General features: G+C 43.2%; 1 protein-coding gene across 8 annotated transcripts in view; it reads left to right on the forward strand.

Annotated features, from left to right (window-relative positions):
* Positions 1 to 19,949, forward strand: part of ANKRD6 (ankyrin repeat domain 6) — a 197,505-nt gene that overhangs the window by 48,685 nt on the left and 128,871 nt on the right. The window contains exon 1 of one of the 8 annotated variants that reach the window (XM_019655003.1): positions 270 to 665. The exons of the other annotated variants lie outside the window; for them this stretch is intronic. The gene's annotated coding sequence lies outside the window, so the exon portion shown is untranslated. Of the gene's footprint in view, positions 1 to 269; positions 666 to 19,949 lie in introns of those variants that run through there. 8 annotated transcript variants of the gene reach the window in all.

Genomic DNA, 19,949 nt, shown 5'->3' on the forward strand with positions numbered 1-19,949 from the left:
AGCCCCCAGCCCCCAGCCCCCCCTGTTCCCTAATACTGTCTTTCAGATCATGGATCCTAAAATTGTTAAGTCTGTTCATGCGTTTATTTTTGGCAACCACATCACACCATTGTCTCATATTGACTTGTAAACAAATTAAAACCCCAGAGCAGTTGCTTTTTGACCTTAAATGAAAGACGGAACATCTATTTTTCTGAACTCTTTTTTTCCTTTCGGCACATTTTTTCAACTCAGACTGCGTTTGGAATTTGGAATTCTGATTCTGTCGGTCTTACCTAAAGCATTCATCTCTCCCAGCGTGGTGGCGTCGGATAATTTGAAAAGCCTGCCTGACGATTGCTGATGTATTTACCTAGGCTCAGGGTTTGAAGAGGGTGACAAATCCCTCATAACGAGTTTGCCAGATGTCTGCTGGCAGCGCGCGGATTCAAGGCTCCGTGGAGTAAGTAAGGAGGACAAAACTGAGGGCCTAGCTGCCCGAAGGGCACAGGCTACCGGGGTCAGAGGAGCTTTGGCTTGACCATTGACATGTAAATGGTTGAGAGGCTGGAGGCTGATCCCCTAGCAGACCCTCCCGCCATCCCACCAACCACACAAAGCCCGGGCCTAGGAAGGGCTGCACGGTTTGCCTTTGTGAGGCCCTCGGCGGCGTCTTGGCTGAGGAGGTAAGTCCCTTATCAACTATGTTGTAAAACTGTTCTGTTTTAGACTGTGATTGTGGACGGGAAAATTCTCCCTGTCATACGCAGTGGGAGTGGTCTCTTTGGAATGCATGCCTGTCCTAGATGTAGACGTAGGCTCTATAAGGTTTCTGAAATGAAAAAGAACACTTAGTGATTATTCATTTGATTTGCTGTAAGGTAAGAAATAGAATCATATTTACCTACATGCATGTGTATATACAAGATTTGATACTAGGTTCAAAGTACTTTTTGAATTTTACCTGAAATTTCTGTAGGATAATTTTATTTTTGGCATTGTGTTTTAGGGAGTCCTGAAGCCACATGCCCCTGCTCCCCCTCTCCCCCTCTAGTCTCCCCCTCTCTCTTTCTCTGTCTCTAACCTTCTTTACCTTACTTCCTCCCTCCATTACCTTGTGGTGGTAAATTGTTTAACTCATAAGAGAAGTATCACTATATGCTTTTACAAGTTAGGGAAGTGATGAAGAAATTATTCACCATTAGAAGAATCATGAATAAACCAATGCCAGAGAATGGATATACTGAAGTTTTGGGTTTTTTTTTTTTTCTTTCTTCTGCAAAACTTCAGTGGAATCGTTTATGTGGTGCTACTGTCCTAAATTTAACATGGGATTTGTAAAATTTGTGGTGCCCTTATCACAAATTTTGAAGGTATATGTCATGCTTTGGGCTGATTTTGTTATGTCCTTTAAGAACTAGCAAGAAAGTATTTAAAATATAACTTTAGATTTTTGTATGCAGAATGAGTCCTAGATTGAATTAGAGAAGAAGCTTTATTTTTAAAAATCTCGAAATAAAAGGTTTATTTGGTAAAATAAATACCCCATATAGGACTCACTTCCCTATCTGTTTGCAGAGATGGTGCTTTTAGGAAAACATTTTCTTAATAAAATGCAAATACTTCTAGATCTCTCTCTCTCTGTCTCATATTGGGTTGTCGAAAAGTCATGACGCATTTTTGCAATGAAAAACAGAAAAAATACGTAATGACTTTTTCAACAACCCAATAGATACTCTCTCTTTTTTTTTAAATTGGGGAATTGGGGGAGGGTAACAGTGTTGGGGAATTGGGGAGGGGGACCAGCCAAATTGTTGTTCTTCAATCTTAGTTGTGGAGAGTGCCAGTCGCCATCTGGCTGACGGTCTGCAGCTCGTGGCCTCTGAGCTTGAGGTGCTGTGTTACAACCTTAGTTGCGGGTGGGCATAGCCACCATCTCATGTGGGAGTCGAACCAGCAGCCTTGTTGTTAAGAGCGCACGCTCTATCCACTGAGCCATCCAGGTGGCAGCTCAGCTCAAGGTGCTGAGTTCAGTCTTTAGTTGCGGGAGGGCATAGCCCACCATCGAACAGGCAGTCTTGTTATTAGGAGCACGTGCTCTCACCAGCTGAGCCATCCTGCCACCTGTTGGCAGCTCAGCGGCAGCTCAGCTCAGGCGCAGCTCACTGGCCCATGTGGGAATCGAACCAGTGGCCCTGTTGCTCAGAGCTCGTGCTCTTAAGCTAACTCTTAACCAACTGAGCCACTCGGCCGGCCCTCATAATAGATACTCTTTACAGTATGAGTTCAATACACATTGCATCCTGAAGACTTGAGTATTGATTAGTGGTTGTTAGTTTAGACAACTTTTTTGCTCTTTTAAAGTAATTATAGTAATAGAATTATGGTTTCATACCAGAATACCCATGAGATTGAAAAAGAAGTTTATACAATCAGTCCTAGACTCAGAAGCCATAAATCTTATCAAGTGTGAAGTCTATTCTTAATTTTTAAGTGTCTCATGATCTAATGAGCATATTATTAGGGGAGTGTGGTGCAGTGGAAAGAACACAAATCTAAGTGTTTTGAGGCATGGGATTGGCTCTGGGTCCCTAGTGGCCTTGGGCAAATGACTACTTCTCTGGACCTCAGTGATGGAATTGATCAATGGTTCTCCACCAGGGGTGGCGATGTCCTTCCAGGGGCACTTGGAAATGTTTAGGGGGAACATTTTAAACTGTCACAATATATAGGGGCACTAGTGATTGACAACCCCCGATTTTAGAAATCTTGAAATGCCACCCAGCCCAGTCAATAATTGGTCTACTCCAAATGCCAATGGCACCCTCACTGAAAAACACTGGACCAGACGATCACTAAGATTCTTCCTGCTCTATTTCTCTCAAGTTCATAAGTGGAGCATTGAAAGTGTCTGTAATGATGTTAAACTATTACACATAGTATCTATATCTCACATTTAGCATTAAACTCTGTGTTGCTGGGAGTAACGTCAGACGCAGGAAGGCTGGGTGAGGACACTCATAGCATGGCAACTTGGATTCAGAGGTTTATTGCTGGGGAATTCCCTGCTCTGGGCAGGGAATGGAAACATGCTGATACTGTTCAAAAGCAGGTGCAGATCCCAGCCTAGAGTGTTTGGTTCACTTTGGATTTTTCCCTCATGTCCCCCTTTCCTCAAGAGAATAAGGGGGCTTATTGTGGCCACAGGCCTTGCCTCCAGGGCCTGAACTTTTCCACTGTAGAAAACGGCAGCTGTCTCAGCAGCTGTCTCATTGCTGTGCCCTGCTGCTGGGACCTGTCACGTGTGTTGGGAAGGGGGTCATAGTGGAGGCGGGTGCTGCCCTTCTGATCTGGCCACCTGCTGTCACAGGCCAGACCAGAGGCCTTGATAAGGCAGAAAAGGATTTGGGCCGGAATAAAGATTTTTGGGGTGTCTGAATTCTTAAGTATGTTGGTGTGATTGAATTACTTTTTATTTGACAGTGAAGTGCTATTAAATCAAAGTCCCCTAAGAAAGCTTCTGTCAGGATTATCACAGATCGTACATAATTTTACACAACTACTGGCGATCCATTGAGAGGATAGAGCTGAAGAGCTCGCGGACTCTCGAGTCAGACTCTGAGTTTATACCTCAGACCTGCTTCTTATGAGCTGGGCAAATTATTTAATTTTTTGTGTTTTGGTCTACTCTTCTGTAAAATGGGGAGAATCATAATACCTCCAGCATTGTTGTACTTGGAGATGATAGATGTTGAGAGCTTAGAATAATGCCTTGCATAAAGTGAGCACTCAATATCTGTGAGATATCAAATTCTTGTCAGCGTCAGTCAGCATCATTATGTGACTGTACCATCTCTGCTGACCAACCCCCTGGTATTAGACATTCTTGGAACTAAATCCTTTCTGACATCCATATGAGTTCCTAAAAGTGGAATTTCTGGGTCAAAGAGCAAACAACAATTTGAAGCTTTAGGTACGTATTGCTGAATTTCTTTCCAGGAAACTTGTCTCATTATTCACTTCGACCAACTTTTCTCAGCTGAATTAAAAAATTCAGCCTGGCCTTCTTCTAATGTCTCAGGTGCTCTGGTACCTCCCCTTTCCAATAATTGGAATATAAACTCATTTAATATTGCTCTGGGGCAAGCATAATTAAAGAAATGATTTAGCCAAGTAAAAAAACAAGGTGGGGCCGGCCGAGTGGCTCGTTGGTTAAGAGTTGGCTTGGGAGCATGAGCTCTGAGCAGCAAGGCCGCCGGTTAGGATCCCACATATGAGGGCCAGTGACACTACCCTCTATAGCTAAGATGGTGAACAACAGCTCAACCTGGAGCTGGGCTGCCATGAGTCGCCGATGACGGCGTAAGCTACAGTGGGCTGCTGTAAGCTGCCATGAGTGGCCGGCAGCCAGCGTGAGTGGCTGGTAGCATGAGCTGCTGTAAGCTGCTGTGAGTGGCCGTCCAGTGGCCGGCAACCGATCTGCCTCACCCGGGAAGAGCGCAATGATAATACCAACATGGGCCAGTGAAGCAACGTCCTCCACAACTAGACTGAAGGACAAAAGGACAGCAACTTGTTTGGTCCCCTTCCCCAACTCCCCAACACTGTTCCCTCCTCCAATTTTCCCCAATAAAAATCTTGAAAAATAAAAAACTAAAACAAAAGAAAAAACAAGGTAGATCACCTGCCACTTGGTATTTTCTGTGCTCCAGCTTTTCTCCATTGATCGGAAATTGTTTATGTGAGAGAAGATGAATGTGTAACCCGTGAGTGCTCTCTCTTTCCTCCAGCCCCATTTAACTTCAAGACATACTGGAAAGAAAAAATTACCTTCAGCAACATGTTAGGAAATGTATAAGAAATTAGCTATATAATTTGTGGAACATTGTTAGTTCCTTTATATGAGGTTGGACAATTAAGTTACTGAACTCATTCTAGAAAAAATGCTACATACCTTGTTGCTGAATGTCACTACGGTCACCTTTGAAGTACTCTGCTTGGGAAGCTATGCACTGACACCAGCCAGTCCACCCTTCAAAGCAGTTTTGGAACTCTCTCTGGAATGGCCATCAGAACTGTCATCGTAGTATTTTTGATGTCCTGAATGTCATCAAAATGTCTTCCTTTCAATATTTCCTTTATCTCCGGGTAAAGAAAGAAGTCATTGGGGGCCAGATCAGGTGAGGAGGGAGGGTGTTCCAATACAGTGATTTATTTACTGGCTAAAAACTCCCTCACAGACAGTGCCGTGTGAGCTGGTGCATTGTCGTGATGCAAGAGCCATGAATTGTTGGCAGTTAAGTTCAGGTCGTCTAACTTGTTCATGCAGCCTTTTCAACACTTCCAAATAGTAAACTTGGTTAACTGTCCAGTTGCTACAAATTCATAATGAATAACCTCTCTGATATCAAAAAAGGTTAGCAACATTGTTGCAACAGGTTCACTAACTTACTTAGTGTGATACGGAAAAATTCCTCATTTCATTGCATTTAGTTTCACATTTACCATGAAGAAGTTGTTGCAAGTTGGTATATGAGACAAAGATGGACTCCATAAGTGTACCTTTTGCTACTTGACTTGGTAGTGAGTGCTGTGGCCTGGGTGCCTTGTTCGGCATGCCTGTGCTGCCAGGTGCTGGGCGATGCCTCTGTTCTCCCACCTATCATCTCTGTTTAGATGACTGAGATCCCTCTGTACAGCCTGGCCTTCACATGCATCCGGTGCAGTGTTGTTAGATGAAGCCTGCTTCTGTTTTGTTCTTAGCTATCCACCCATCTGCATTTGATTATAAACACGAATGCAAACGTTGAAACCACACAACCTACCAAAATTATGTGGAAGACAACCAGATGATTCCAAATATGTTCCATGTAGCTTCTCATTGAGAATACAACATGTAAAAATTCTCACTGAGAAGTCTCCGATCTCTAAAAATACATCTTCAGACCCTAAAACTATGTTGGGGTAAGACTGACTTGGTTTGCAGACACTGTCCAAGGTACTTTTTGATAATTATTGGCATTCTAAAAAGAAATGTAGCTTATATATCACTTATTTCTTTGGATTGAGTACTTGTTTCATTTTTGCTCAAGAACAGTGGCTTTCAAACTGTGACCCACTGTGAGAAATGCATTTTGTATAGTAACCCAGTATGTACATACACAAATGTAAATAAACACACAAGTGAAACAAGTGTTTCCCATAATACATACAGTGCACTTTGCTATTGTCTATCCTATTCTATTTCATTCTTTAAAATGTTGCCTGTGACCCAGTAACTTATTTTCATGACCCACAAATGGGCCATGACCTACAGTTTGGAAATTGTGTTCCAGAGTGGTTTGTTGAGTGTGAGCTGACTGGTAACCTTGGTGGTGACTTGCATCCTTTTTAACAGAAGCATGTTGCTCTCCTCTGGGTGCTGGGTCCTCAGCAAGCTGTCCATGCCCAGAATATCACCTCTGGAGGGGGTCTCAGTTCTATGGGGCTGGACAGGAAGTGGAGGCAGAGCCCCTTGTGTTGGCTGCCCGGACACTTGAACAGCTTTGCTTTTGAGAACTGTCATCCTTCCCTGGACTGGCTGCTGACAGCTCTGCCGGAGAGGGAAGGTTTAAACAAAGACAATAATTCAATTTGAGTGCCCGTGAATCATGTCTTTGTCTTTGCTCTTGACAGAACAGAAGGAAGTTGTTCATTATTAAGGATGCCAGCTGCCCATGGATTGATGTATCTGCAGCCAGAGCTGGCCCACTTTCAAGTAGGTGGAGAGCTGGCTTTTCAGTCCGTGTGTTGTGAAGAGGTCCAGAAAAGATGGTCCTTAAGATGTCTACTGAGTCCCTTGTGCCTAAAACGTTATGATTAGAAGTTCATTCTTTTATTTATTATTTATTTATTTTAAAGATTTTATTGGGGAATTGGGGTAGGGGAACAACGTTGGGGAATCAGGGAAGGGGAACAGACAAGTTGCTGTCCTTTTGTTCTTCAGTCTAGTTGTAGAGGACATCGCTTCACTGGCCCATGTTGGTATTATCATTGTGTTTTTCCCGCCTGAGGCAAATCGGTCGCCGGCCACTGGACGGCTGCTCACGGCAGCTCACGGCAGCCCAGCTCCAGGTCGAGCTGTTGCTCACCATCGTAGCTGTAGAGGGTGCAGCGTCACTGGCCCTCTATGTGGGATCCAAACTGGGGCCCTGCTGCTCAGAGCTCGCACTCCCAAGCCAACTCTTAACCAACGCACCACTCAGCCGGCCCCTAGAAGTTTGTTCTTTGAAATCTTATAAGTTTTTTGGTTTCCCAGAATTTTAGCTCAATATAAAAATATTCTCAAGAAAGAGAATACCTTAAGAGGGTATCGGATAACATTTAATGGGGATCTAGGCAGCCACTGAGAGCAAGGGTTGGAGGTGCGTAGGGGACATAGGGAGCCTAGAGGACAGCTTCAGGCCTATGGAAGTTTCTGTGTCTAACGGTAATTTGAAAGCTATTTGAATGGCCAAGCTCTTTAAATATTTTTATGAGAATTTTATGAAGACCTGGTGGCTGGGGTGGACTTGAGTAGGGGTTAGAGATGAGGGAAATGACACTCACCAGAGGTGACCAGAACTCTTAGGATCCCTTGCTCTACTCGGGGATTATGTGGCCTGTATTGTCCAATGGGTTTGTATTTTGTTTAATGAAGGTGTTCCCTGTAGACAACATGAGTAAAGTGTGCCACCCAAGGTTCACATTTTGTTTTGTTCAGTGCCTTCCAAACACCGTGGCCTTATTTAGGCATTTTTCCTTAATCTTAGCTTTCTGATTGGTCAGATCACCACAATTTGATTGCATGCCAGTTTGTTTTTCCAGTTGTTGGTTATCATAAAATTTAGAGCTGAAAAAGACCTTAGGGATCATCTGGGTCAGTGTTTTTATGTGTTTATCAACCCATTACTGGAGCATTCAACCAGCTTCATGGGTGTTATTGACAGAGACTGTTGGTTGAATAGATGAGAACCCTGTAAATATTTATCTTCCCCACCAAGCTTTGTGCAGTTCACAGATACGCGATTCCTCCTAATGAGTAGCAATGTGCACATTTCATGTGATCCAGATATAGTCATTCTTTTACTTGACAAATCTCAGTTGTCAATTATACCCCTACTGTTTATAGGTTCTGTGGTGGGTACAAAGGAGAGTAGAATAGGGCCCCTACCTTCCAGATGCTACAGTGGGGGAGACAGGCATGCACAGGAGGTCATTGTGATGGTGTGGTGCCAGCAAGGATGAGGACCTGTAATTCCTCCTTCTTACCCTGGTGAGCACTTGCTCTAGTAGTCCCCACTTTTTTGGAAAAGTGGTGGGGCTGGCTGATTCTGCTGGACCAAGTGGAGCTGACGAGAAGGGGCAGGGTGTGTCTGTGGGAGGACAGAAAGCCATCCTCTAAGGTTCAGAAAACGAGACGAGGGAGGGCTTCTGGTGAGTGGTGTTACATCAGCTTGGCCTGTGTAGTGGATTGAGTGATAGCCCCCTTCCCCCCAAAGATATGTCCATGTGCTAATCCTTGGAACCTATGGATTTTCCCTTATTTGGAAAAAGGGTCTTTGCAGTGAAAGATTTTGAGATGAGATGATCCTGGATTATCTGGGTTGAGCCCTAAATCTAATGGCAGGTGTCCTTTATGAGTGAGGCAGGGTGGGGAGGTTTGACATAGACAGAAAAAAGGAGGCCAAGTGACCAGGGAGGCAGAGATTGGGGCGATGTGGCCACAAGTCAAGGAATGCCACCGCGACCAGAAGCTGGAGGAGACAAGGAAGGGATTCTCCCCAAAAGCTTTAAGAGGGAGCTCGGCCCTGTCAACACCTTGGTTTTGGACTTCTAGCCTCCAGCACTGTGAGAACATAAATACCTCTCACAGTTGGTTTAAGCCATCAAGTTTGTGGTAGTTTGTTATGGCAGCCCTAGCAGACTAATACCACCTGGATTTCGATGGGCAGGAACTACAGGAGGCAAGACCTTAGGGGTGGGAGGCAAAGCCCTGTTTGGGGAGAAGGATGCCAGCGATGTGCCAGAGCACGGATTTTATGAAAGGGAGTAACAGGAGATAGGGCTAGAAAGCTTGTATCTGACTCCTTCCCTTTGTGGTGATTTGAATAATCCCTTGTTTATAAAGGATCATTTGATAGTCCATTGTACTGCCTCTTAGGTAATGTCTCGTAACACCGGTGACCAGGCAAATAATACAGGATGAGGTTTGTTGGTTGCTCAGGCGGCTATCCTCATGTGTGGACACGTGAAGAGCATAAATGTTCCTGGTTGTCACCCACTGAAGAGAGTGACTCCTCCCCCCCACACACACACACCCACACACACACTAGAGGGTTACTTTAGTCACTCGCCACATCTTGTCCTTGAACTGGTATTTCTTACTGAATTTTCCTAAAAAGATATATTTCCATGGAATTTTATGTCCTTGAAATTAAAATGATCAATTAATGTAAAATTATTAATGTGCCATTTAGTAAAACATCTTTAAACCAGATGAAGAAAATCATGACCCTCAACATGAAACTAGTCTGGGCCGTTTTCAGAGATTCTAGAACAGATTCTAGAGCAGACCCTCCCAGTATCATGGTCTTTCTTCTAGAATAACTGGACATTTGGTACCTTTTTATTTTCTTTAATGAGATAGAATTTAGGAGTGAGTATGTTTTGGGACCTAATTAGATTTCATTTCTTTGGGTTGAGAATAGCAGCTAAAGGTCTTGTGTCTACTCAGCTGTCTTTCTGACCTGCATGATATCTTCTTATGTCTTCACTCTCCCCCATCTCCCAAATTGCAGGTATGATCATGTTGTATGGTTTGTAATTATTAGTTTTTATTATAAAAATGATTCAAGCTTATTGTAACGATGTGTAATGGTGGGTTTGTATATATGGCTCCTTAATACTTGAGCTGGCTTCAAAACCCACTTCTCACTTTGCTGTGGTCTGAATCTTTAGATTTTCCCCAATTCATATGTTGAAACCTAATGCCCAATGTGATGGTGTTTGGAGGTGGAGCCTTTGGGGGGTGATTAGGTCATGAGGGTGGAGCCCTCATGAGTGTGATTAGTGCCCTTGCATAAAAGTGTATTATGTAAACAAAGCTCCCTTGTCCTTTCCACCATATGAGGACACAGTGAGAAGGCCTCATCTGTGAACCAGGAGGCAGGCTCTCACCAGACATCGAATCTGCTGCCTTGATCTTGGCTCCAGAACTGTGAGGAATAAATTTTCTGTTGTTTATAAGCTACCCAGTTTGTGGTATTTTGTTACAGTAGCGTGAACAGACTAATACATACTTCTATACCTGTGGCTATTGTAACAAATTACCACAAACTGGGTGATGTAAAACAATAGAAATTGGTTCTCTCACGGTTTTGGAAGCCAGAAGTTTAAAATCAAGGTGTTGGCAGGCGAGGTCCCTCCAGAGGCCCAAGGAGAGAGTCTGTTCCTTGATTCTTGCAGCTACTCGTGGTCATAGGTGTTTCTTAGCTTGAGGCCACATTAATCCAATCTTTCCTTTTGTTTTCATATCACTGTTTCCTCTCCTGTGTGTCTCTGTCTGTCTGTGTCTCCAAACTCCCTTTGCCTCTCTTATAAAGATGCATTTGGGCCCTAGTAAAGTAATATCCACTCGTTTGCCATATAAGTAGTACAGGTTCTGAGCATTAGGGTGTGGACATTTTGGGGTCCACCATTCAACCCACTATTATTATTAAAGAAAAAATTATTGACCCTTGTTAAAATGGTAAGGAAGACTTTATTTAGGACTGTTGTGATAGGTGTCAAGACGAATGCAATAGGGGAGAGAGATGGGGCTCAGCTCTGAATATAACAAGAACAAATGGGGAATTATAGTGAAGGAGCAGGTTGGAGGGGTGGATAGAAAACAACTAAGAGGAGACATCAAGGTAGGGGGATTCTGGCTAAATGAATAGGATTCTTGCCGAAGGCAGGCCAGGGTGATCAGATATCACCTAAGGAATGGTGAGGATATCAGGGTCGGAGTATTCTCTGTAAATTGACCTGGCAGGATTCTTACTAAAGCTTGATAAAACTGGGGGCCAAGGTACATTTGGTCAAGGGTAAGTCTTTGTCACAATCCCCTATGCAGTGTTTTGTAGACTGAGAAAGATTATAAAAGCAAACCCAGGTTGTGGAACAGCCGAGCTTGTGCCGGTGGGGGAACTTAGGAACTCCGTGCACAGCTGCCTGATTGGGAAAATGGCTCCATGCAGGATTCTCTTCCCTCCTGCAACCATGGTCTCTCAGCTCTCTAGACCGCCCTAGCAGTGTGGTCACGCTGCTTTCATTAGGAGGGTCAGTTTATAGGCCACTCTGGTCCAACCCCCCCCCCCCCCCCGAGTTATAAAGCAACACCTGCCTCTGCCCGAATGTTTTTGTTTGGATTCAAACTATAGGGAAAATAAAACACCCATGAGGGCTGATGTTAGGAAACTCATTGCAACATCAGAGAGGATTTTCGATAAATCACTACGAGTATGTGGGAAGAGGAAATGGACTGCTGGTTTTGGGCCCAGACTGAAAACATTTGGTGACTGATAAGAAGCCCCATGGACATTCTAAAGACCTGGTTTGGCATGTACTCTGTGGCTGGGGTGGGGTGGGATGCGGGCAAAGCTGGTTCCACTTCAAGACTGGGCATCTGTAGGAGGAGGATGTGGGGGGTTCTCTTCTAAAGCATGAGAGGAGGGGTATGCTTTCAAACCCCAAACTGACCAAGTCTCCTCTAGGTAGGACGAGGGCTGAACCAGGTCCAGATCTGTTGCTGGACTTATATCTGAGCTAGGTAGACGGTGGCCTGTATCCTGCCCCACACTCTGACGGGTAATAAACAGAGATGGGGGAATGCTTGGTCGGTGGAGCCGTCAGAACACATTCAATATTTATTGATCATGCTTGCTGTCGTGTATGAGCATGGTTTGTGACACCCCAGAACAATTACAATAATGACATCAAAGATCACTGATCATGGATCACCACAAGAAATAGAATTATAATGAAAAAATTTGAAATATTCCAAGAATTATCAAAATGTGACATAGAGACATGAAGTGAGCAGATGATGTTGGAAAAATGCTGCCGCTAGGCTTGCTCAACACAGGGTTGCCAGAAACCTTCAACTTGTAAAAAATGCATTACCTGGGAAGCACAATAAGCGAAGTGCCGTGAAACGAGGTATGCCTGTACTCTTCTATAGGCCCGTCTTTCTACTACAGGATGAAGCAGCAGTGCTTTTTACTTGTCAAACTGAAGCTCTCTCTAGAGTGTTACGGAAACTCAGTAGTCTAGCCAGCCCTGTGCAGCATGCTGTCTAGGACCCTTTTTCTTTCTCTCATTTAACCTGTGATTATAGCTATTATTTCCATTTTTTAAAGTGAGAAAACTGAGGCTCAAAAAGTTTCTGACTTGCCCAGGTTTTCACGTCTAGTGGTTGTGGAGTCAGGATTGGAATCTAGGGCTGCCAACTAAGCCCAGCCCTGTGTGTGGGCTCCAGGGGCAACCCCAAGGGCCCCGAGGACAGACGGGAAAGAACCCAGGAGCTGACTGGTGGTCACCTTAGGTCTTTAGGACATCTTCCTTACTAAGCCTCTTGATAATGCAAACTCTGAAATTGTGCTTCTCCAGGCTTCAGGAACACTGAAGAGAGAGAGGGACTAGCAAACTTTTTCTTTTTCTTTTTCTTTTTTTAAGTTCTTAGCAGTTTCATTTGGGAAGACAATATTTGAATGAATAATAGAACAGAATTCTGTGTATACAGGAGTGCAGGGTCACCTGGGTTACATAGTAGGCGAGACTGTCTTGGAGTGATTAACGGCTGTCCGAGGGCAGAGTAAATCACCAGCCAGGATCCTGTTTATAACAAGCCTGCAGGACACTAGCTGAGGTCAGTGTGTGAACTCGGAGATGTGGGCAAAGATATGAAGCGTGGTGCCATCTGGGACCAGACCCAGGAAATCTGTCTCTTTCCCTCTTCCCTTTTCAGGGACATGCCCTGGGGAATTTTCAAATTTAAGTCCTACTGTCTGTTTTTAAACGACAGTGAACACACTTCTATTAAATTTCAGGATATGTAAAATTTATGAGGTCTATATATAAGCCGTTTGTCCCAACATCAAAGTGTAAACACTAGCAGTTATTTGTTTAACAGAGAATATTGATAAAAAAATTAGAGCTGTTTTACTTCTTACTTTGCAGCAGACAAAGGTTCTACTCCAAACATAACGTGTCCTGCTCCGGATGACTTTGCAACTTCCTTTATTCTATTTTGGTGTGAATTCTAACGTGTCAGAGATGCTTCCTTTTACAAAAGAAAATGCAATTTCAAAATAATTTTTCTTACTAGGTAGGTTTAATCTGAGGTGATTTTGAATGGATTAAATTCTCCTGAAAGTTTAAAAAACAAAAATTACTGTGTTGCTGGCAAAGCGGATCATGTAGGATATTTAAAATTGTTTGAAACTTGAAATGACATGTGTTTGTTTATCTGGCATACCTTGTTTTTATCTGTCTCCTCTGTGACTTTTATAAATAAAGGGATCTAATGACATCCTCCCGGCTCCTGGTGTAGTCACTGCTCCAGCCGGGCCACGCACAGACCTCTGTCTGCTTTTTCCCTTTTCTATTTTTAATTTCACATTTGCAGGAAGATTACAAGAAATGGTACCGATGACCAGACGCTGCTTTTTTATGATGACAGAGAATCTTTGAAATACTTGGAAACTGTCCTTTTATCAAAATTGTCTTTCTTTTTTACATTTCTGCAAGTCTTGTCTTCCTAAGTTTAGTACTAACAAGTAACAATGGATCTCTCTCTCTCTCTCTCTCTCTCTCTCTCTCTCTCTTTCTCTCTCTCTGTTCAGAGCTATTTTTCAAAATAGCTTTATTGAGGTTAATTTACATATCATTAAATTTATCCATTATCAGAATGTAGCTTGGTGATACTTTAGTAAATTTATACAGTTGTGCGACTATCACCACAATTCAATTTTAGAACATTTTCATCACTCCACAAAGTTGGCTTGTGCCCATTTGCAGTCAGTCCCCATTCCCACTCTTAGTTCCAGGCAGCCACTGGTCTTCTTTTTGCCTCTATAAATTTGGCTTTTCTAAACATTTCATATAAATACAGAGGGTGCCCAAAAAATGTATATGCATTTTAAGAAAGGAAAAAACTGTATTAAAATTATGCTGACGGTAACCACTTAGAGCACCTCTTGTGATTACAGAAGTCAAACATGATTTGTATTCATCTCTTGTTATCGGTATATATTGAGTGTTACAATTTTAATATAGTTTTTTCCTTTCTTAAAATGTGTATACATTTTTTGGGTACCCTCTGTAGAATCACACAGTTATTAGCTTTTGTGTTGGGCTACTTCCATTCAGCGTGTTTTTGAGGTTCATCAATGAAGTAGGTACCAGTATTAAGTCCAGAGCTATTAAAAAGAAAATACTGTATATGGTGGCAAATTTCAAAATCAGAGAGACTTGTATAAGTCATCCACGTGTACCTCACTCCCAGATTCAGTAATTATGAACTCAGGGTCAACTTTCTTTCATCTACCCCCTACCCCTCTGCCTCCTGCCTTTCTCTCCCACCACCTTGCAATATTTTGAAGCCAGGCCCACATTATATCACTTAAATTGTAAAAGGTTTAGTATATTGGGTTGTCAGAAAAGTCATGACATATTTTTTCTATGCTTTTCATTGCAAAAATGCATCATGACTTTTCTGACAACCCAATATATATGTATTTGGATTTGTCTCTTGCTTTTCTATAGCCAAGGAGCTATATTTTTAGAAAATGTGGGTACTTAGGTAAAGGGAAGATAGGAGAGCTAAATATTAATTTACCTAAGCTATAACACTCCTGTTATATTCAAGGCACTGCATGTGACAATGTAGGATACAATGATGTGTAAGTCTTGTATGTCTACTAACTTTGCAATGTATAATAATGATACTTAATGTAAATATCAGTTTGCACGGATAATAGATTTCCCTTATAATTTTTTTTATCTCGTGTATATATTGCTTTTATGCTAAAAGCCAAGTTTTGTTTTTAAGAGGAGAGATGTGTTACAAAGGAGGGTATGATGTCTCCTTTGGAAACCTGTTACGCATAGTGGTAAAAACAGATAATTTTAAATTTGCTAATCTGAAATTGTGACCAATTCGGTCATTGTTTCTATTGAGTTGGGAGGCCAGCGGGCTGCAGATTAGATGGATTCTTATTTGAGTTAGAATAAGCCAGGAGGAACAAACTCCTGCATGGATGGCTTTGCTCCTGCACAGATCATTCATTCATGATTTCAGAATTACTGAATATAAAATACAAATCAACTTCTTTGTAGAAAGTGGACACAATGGATAGAGAGTCCTGGCAGACACTTGAGGGAGGTGCTTTCACGACGCAGCCCCAGCTGCCTTCTCCCTTGCTTTCCTCTACTGTAGAGACTAGAAATCTGAATGTTCCATTTTCCTAGCCACCTCTCAGCCAGGGGTGGCCATGTGATGCACTTTGGCCAACGAGATAAACTGGAAGTCTGCTGGGAAGGGCTTCCCTTCCTGAATAAGAAAGGTGGGATGGCTCCTTTTACTTGCCTGCCTGGAATCTGCATGTGACACCTGGAGGTCGAGCAGCTATTTTGAAATCATGAGCTCACATGAAGATAAAAGCCATCACTCAAAGGATGACAAAGTACAAAGATAAAAGAGTCTGCATCCCTGGGGAGGCCCACCTCCTAGACTGACTTCCTCAGGGTTTTTTCATATGGGGGAAAAATTAACCCCTGTCTAGTGAAGTCTGGTTAGTCTGTGTTTTTTTGTTTTGTTTTGTTATTTGCAATTGAATGCACTCTTCTTTGTTTCTACTCATATGTTTGTAGCTTTTTTGACACTTCAGAGCAGTTTCACACCAATATCATTCTGGTCTAATCATGGACTTGGGAAATTTTAAGCATAGAAAGTCCTAGAAATTATCTCGTCCGATTATCTCGTCTGGTGGTTCTCAACCAGGGGGTGGAGGACACCGTGTCTGGGCTGGGGGGTGCTACTGGTATTTTGTAGGTAGAGAAGGCCAGGGTAGCCAACAGCCTATATTGTCGGAGCAGTCTCACACACGGCAGCACAAATGTTCCTATTGAAAATGCCAGCAGTGCAGTGACAAACACTAATGTAGTCCATGTCCCTGATTTAGTATGAGACAGGGAGCTAGCCACCCAGGGCCCCTGAGGCCCCGCTGCACTGCTTTGGACACCCTAGAGGAAACCTCCAGGCTCCCTTCTCCTGCCTCTCAGTTTAGCCCGGCTTCCTTTTCATGGCTTCCTTTTCATCTCCGTGACAGTGCCCTCTTGAGTCTTCAAGCCTCCAGCATCAAGGCTGCATTCCAAGTGGAAGGCAAATGCTCTGCAAACTGGAAAGTAAGGAGGGAAAGCATGAAGTGCCCATCAAAACCCCTGCAGCCTCTGCAAAACCACACTCTGACAAGCCTGAGGCCTCTGTTCACTGTCTCCCAGATTCCACCACCTTCCAGCTTTATGAGGCCTGGGTTTGGGGTCACATTGTTGGTTGTGATAGGGAGAGAGGATGTCAGTCACCTTTTCTGCCTCTAGTGGCTCTTAGTCTTGCTCCCATTGATGATCTTGATGCTTCCAGAGACAAGAAGCAGAGGCCCCTGTCACCTAGACAGCTTCTAGTCCCTTGAGGGGCTGAGCTCTAGTGCTCCTGGCCCTGCCTCCCAGGAGACAGTCAGGTAACATTCTCTTTTTCTTCTTTCCCCTTAGCTAGAGGTGGGATTCTAGGAAAGAGACCAGAGGTTGCTTGCCCTGCAGTATCCAAGATAAGGGTGCTACCCTGAAGTTCCTGGCACCAAAAAGTAGAAATGGCATTTACCATGGTTAGAAAAATATATCAAGTTACAAAATTTTCACCAGGCAGTCCTACTGTTAACAATATCATGGAATGTTTTTTTTTATAAGAAAAAACATGTATTGGAAATGAATAGTAACTGTATGAAAAAGTCCTGGCTTTATCACCAGGCGTGTCTTCAGTAAACCACTGAATTTTTTAGCATTCTCACCGGTGATTGGGATAATAGCATCACAACCATGTCCCAGGTCCCAAGTGCAGACTGAAGGGATGAGGGATGGGAAGACACTTTGGCAATGGAAAATGGCTACACCAAAGTTAATTACTGTCCTCCTTAGAGCAGTGATGCTTTTAGTGGCTTTCGGCATTAATAACAGACAGGGTCATGTCACAGGACTGCGAGTCATAGTTTACGTTTCTGTTGATTCTTGTTGTATTTTGATGTATTAGGTCCAACTGAATTTATTTCAGGCCAAGGCACTGGGATGAGTAAGTCATAAATATAATAAGAGATGCACTTAGCAAAGCCAGAAGGGGACTATAACCAGCTTAGTCATAATTTTTTCCAGCCCAAAAAAAGAGCTTTTACTGTATCTGAAGATACTTGGGTGAGAATGTGAATCGAGATGGGGCTTGCAGTTGAGGCTGGTTCTTAGGAGTAGCTCCCCACCACCCCTCATTATAATTGCAGAACACATCGTCATCGGAATGTTTCTTATCAAGGTTGACTTCTCTATACATGGTACATAAATCCTACGTACAAAATCAAGACTTAGGCTTGTCTAATCGTTTTCTCTTATGGAAGCATCAGGCTTATTTCTAAGCATTACTTTTAGTGTTTTGCCCTTTAAGGAACACATGCTTATAAAAACATACATACTTTTTTCAGCAAAAAGTCTGTCTTCTTCTTACCACAGCCTAAGCTCTTGTCAGTGGAGCTCGATCTACATTTGTTTTCAAAGGGAAATGCCTGCTTGGCAAGTACAGCACTCCACGCTGTCCGTATCTCCGTATCGGGTTGCTTAAGCTTGCTTAAACATTCTTTAGAAACACATTCCTTTGAAGAGCTCCACACAACTCCCAGCCACAGAGTGCTCTGCTTATTCACAGCATGGCATGGCATGGACACCCTCGTCACTAACCCTCAAGGCATCGCTCTAGGAGGAAACAAAACATCATAAAATGCCTGTCAAATGTATATCCTGCAGTAGTATCTTTGCATTAAAGTACTTATTTCAGTGACTTGCAGAGGCTCTGGCTGTTGGGGTGACACCCATTTGAAAGGCTTGAAAAGAATCTGTTTCTTACACTGGAGTGAATGGGCATTTGAGCTTTGTACAATATTTACTGCTGTAACTGAGAGTCTTCTTTTTCACCCCTTTCTCATTGCATAAGCTTCGTGGTGCTCGGGTCCGACCCACAGGCTTTTGCTCTTCTTTTAATGGGCCTGGTTTGCTAGATAGTTCCTCAGTTGCTTACCTTCATTGGTTTCAGCTGCAAGTTCTAGTTGGCAGCAGCTCCTGCATTCCTGTAACATTAAATTACACTTGCCCTAAAATTTCTTTTTATTCCACATCTCTCACCATTTATTAGATGTTTGTAACTTTTCTCCTGAGGTCTGCCACAATTCTTCACAACAACAATGTTATCATTATAACAATAGTCAGATATGGGATTTACACTGCCTTCTTTCAAAAAGTTTTTTTGGTTTCATATATAGTTATTTTAAATAACATAACATCCCTATAATAAAAATGACCTAACTGTACATATATCATGCAGAATAACCATTTCAACATCTCAATAGAGATATGAAAAGAAATGTCTAGATTCTTACAGCCTAGTTTTACTAATTTCTTAGAACAGGCTGGGCTGATAAATATCTTTTAAAGTCAGCTTTTAAAGCACGTGCAGATTCAATCTTTGCATTTCTTACCTGGCAGGACACTTGTTGAGCTTTTGGCTACTGTGGAGAAAATATAGCAATTAAATCTCATTATGGTAATAGCTACAGAAATGTAGGCCTCACAGTGTGTCAGTTACTGTTCTAAGTCTGTTATTTGAATTAATCCACTTAGTTAAAAACTACAGAGATCTCAACATAGGGTATAACAGGAAAGACAGCCCATCTATAGCTAATGGCCCACCTACTCAAAGGCATATTTCATTCAACAAAGAGAGGGGTGCAGGTAGGGTGGTTCCAACAGGATGTCACCCATCCTTGGCTGCTCTTCCTATATTTCTCTAACCCTGCGCTGTAACCCTCCTTTGCTCCCTGCCCAGACTCCTCCTCGTGCTATGGGAGCCCTTCCACCCTCTGTCCATTCTCCAGGCAGCAGAGTGCTGGGCTTGGACCCATACAGTCCTTTCTGCCCGAATCAGAGGGGATTTGCAGAAGCCATCTCCCTGAGGTTAGTGATTGGGTTCCAATCGCAGAGCCCATCAGGTTGTGCCTAGCCTATTGCATTAGGCCATCGGGTGGATCTAATGCTTTTTGGCTGCTGGGGTGCTCAAGGGGAAGACTGGAGAAGGCAAGGCAAATCCTCAGAAAGTGGGCTCCCGCTGCTTCTCTGTCCCGTTAGGAAGCCATGTTGTCTGGGCCCAGTGCGTCTAATGTGAGCACCTCTTCTGGTTAGAGAAGAGGACAGAAAGCCATTAGACTCACATCCTTTCCAATCTTATGCCTGCTGCTTCCCTAACAGCCCCTGGGGTGTGCAAGGAAGGTTTCAGGTGTACTGGACAGGGCTTCCGAGTCAGAGAGAGCACGGGTAGGCCTCGCTGCTCCTCACTACCAGTGCAGATGTGGGCAAGTTCCCTAATCCCCCAGATTCTTTCTCTATTCATAAATTCAACAAATATCTAGTAAGTGCCAAATATGTGGCTGATGTAGTCTTTTTTTTTTAAAGATTTTTATTGGGGAATTGGGGGATGGGAACAGTGCTGGGGAGTTGGGGAAGGGGAACAGACAAGTTGCTGTGGTTTTGTTCTTCAGTCTAGTTGTGGAGGACGTTGCTTCACTGGCCCAAGTTGGCACCATCATCATGCTCTTCCCGGG

This window comes from Hipposideros armiger, unplaced genomic scaffold, assembly GCF_001890085.2.
Source record: "Hipposideros armiger isolate ML-2016 unplaced genomic scaffold, ASM189008v1 scaffold_234, whole genome shotgun sequence".
Taxonomy (NCBI): Eukaryota; Metazoa; Chordata; class Mammalia; order Chiroptera; family Hipposideridae; genus Hipposideros; species Hipposideros armiger.